The sequence below is a fragment of the Arachis hypogaea genome, chromosome 16, assembly GCF_003086295.3.
Source record: "Arachis hypogaea cultivar Tifrunner chromosome 16, arahy.Tifrunner.gnm2.J5K5, whole genome shotgun sequence".
In the NCBI taxonomy this organism is placed as follows: domain Eukaryota; kingdom Viridiplantae; phylum Streptophyta; class Magnoliopsida; order Fabales; family Fabaceae; genus Arachis; species Arachis hypogaea.
The window spans coordinates 149,602,481-149,604,980 of record NC_092051.1 but is presented as its reverse complement, the minus strand read 5'-3'; the positions used below and the strand labels follow the sequence as shown (position 1 = coordinate 149,604,980).

Genomic DNA, 2,500 nt, shown 5'->3' with positions numbered 1-2,500 from the left:
TCAAACGGACCTCCCCAGAAGGTAATTTTAATGTGGCCGATTTCCCCTCTTTTGCAATCAGTTTCGCTACAGCACCTGCTGCTCTAGCTAATTGTCCACCCTTTCCGAGTGTGATTTCTATGTTATGTATGGCCGTGCCTAAGGGCATATCGGTTGAAGTGGATTCTTCTTTTTTTTTTTGATCAATCAAAACCCCTTCCCAAACTGTACAAGCTTCTTCCAAAGCATACGGCTTTCTGGATGTAGATGATGATATCTATACAGATGGATCTTATATATATCACACAATGAAGTACCGCATGAGTGGATATATAGGAATCCAAATCCGCCGAATCACTCATGTTATGATTGTCTACATCCTAGGTCTTCCTGTTCCTTCATCTGGCTTATGTTCTTCATGTAGCATTCAGACCGAATGACTCTATGAAATTACGTCGCTACTTACGCATAGTTCGGGTAACGTAGGAGACATCTCTATTTTTCCCCCGGGGAATCCAATCCTTAGAATTACCACTGCTTAGCTTTCAATTCGCCTTTGACCATCAAATGAAATGTGAATAACCCGCCCCCCCTCTTTGAAACAAGGGGCGCCTCTGGTTCTGTCGGTGCTTGAAACAATTTTGTCTTCTCCATATTACTATATCTCTAGAGTCAATAATTTTATATGAGGAACTACTGAACTCAATCACTTGCTGCCGTTACTCTTCAGTTTTCTGTTGAGGTCTATCCTGTGGAGGTACTCAAATTGGATCAGTGATCGATTTCTAGGTTTCGCCGTAAACCTAATTGGTTACTTCCAATTACGTAAATCAATAGTTCAAACCGCACTCAAAGGTAGGGCATTTCCCATTTTAATAGGAACTTCTGTACCAGAAACAATGGTATCTCCAATTATAGCCCCTCTGGGGTGTAAAATATATCTTTTCTCACCAACTCTGGAAACCAAAATACCCACATTAATCGCAGGTCTGATTCCAGCATTGAATAGATCGGCGGATAAGAATATTTGGCCATCTGTAATAGAAATCACATTTGTAGGAATATAAGCTGAAACATCTCCCAATTGGGTCTCAACTATTGGCAAAGCAGTCATACTTCCTTCACCTAACTGAGAACTTGATTTAGCGGCTCTTTCCAAAAGACGTGAATGCAAATAAAAAACATCTCCCGGATAATAAAAAAAGCAATATTGATAAATTTTGTATCAAATTGCATTTTTTTATCTCATAACGACAAAACCATCTTCTCATTTCGATTTCAAGAATTGTTCAGGAATTGTATAGTTAACAGTTCCGTTTTGTCCTTCCATTATTGCGTTTGTCGATCAAAGTGCATATCTCTTTTTCAATAAAAAAAGGGTATTCTCATATATATATCGTTTTGGCGGCATGGCCGAGCGGTAAGGCGGGGGACTGCAAATCCTTTTTCCCCAGTTCAAATCCGGGTGTCGCCTGATCGACAAGAGAATTGAATTTTGACCTTTTAATTAAAAAAATGAGAGGAAAAACGAATTTATCTGTAATGTTTTCCGACTCTACTAGAAATCTGATCAAAACTTGTTTGATGTTCTAATAGAATTTATTGAATTGTTTCGTGTTAATATAATAGTTTTAGTGCAGAATCGAATCCCCCTTTGACTCTGTACCAGCGATTTAAATAAATATATATAGTTATTATAGTTTCTAGTATTCTCAGTGATTAGATTAATACCAAAAAAAAAACAACAAGAATTAGTGAACAATAGTAAAATAATTCCTTCATAGTGATATTTTTTATAGAGATAGGAGAAAAAATTCACATGGATATAGTAAATCTTGCTTGGGCTGCTTTAATGGTAGTTTTCACATTTTCCCTTTCTCTCGTAGTATGGGGAAGAAGTGGACTTTAAAGGTACGACTAATTGGGGTGGGGGATCCAACTGTATCAATTGTTTTCTAGCTGGGTTATTAAATTTTTCTATTGAATATTTTTCATTTCCTTTTAATTAATACCATACCAATTCCTTTAATTCAAATATATCCGCATTTCGGAAGTCTATTTTATTTGAGTGGTGTAATGTATTCTATGCATACTAAATACAAAATACTCTGTCAATCACCCAAATAGTGAAATTATTACCTTATTCTTGTTAAGGGGATGAAAAAAAGATAGGAAATTTTTTCCTATTCCAACCTAATTCTTCCTAAGATTTCTATTTAGATGAACTGGCTCTTACCAAAGTTATATATCGAAAATGAGTAACCGCGGAACCCCCTTTAACACCCCTTTTCCCTTTTTTCCCCTCTTTTCAAAGTTGGATTTCTAAGTTCTTTATTGAACTCATTTATTTGCAATCATGGTTAAAATGTAAAAAAGATTGGGGTTGACTACCAATCTTTTCAAAATACAGAAAAAGCTTCTCGTAGAAACTACCGATCATTTGTTAACTATTACAACTATTCCAACTATTTAATCAATTACTTCTTGGAAATGCTAAAAGTATTACTCAATTTTTTTATAT

At 35.6% G+C, this 2,500-nt stretch overlaps 1 non-coding gene across 1 annotated transcript; it reads left to right on the top strand.

The window, feature by feature from the left end:
* The first annotated feature begins 1,382 nt into the window (after positions 1-1,382).
* TRNAC-GCA (transfer RNA cysteine (anticodon GCA)) lies at positions 1,383-1,453 on the top strand. Its single transcript has one exon. It is a non-coding gene; the product is annotated as a tRNA-Cys (tRNA).
* Positions 1,454-2,500: the final 1,047 nt, after the last annotated feature.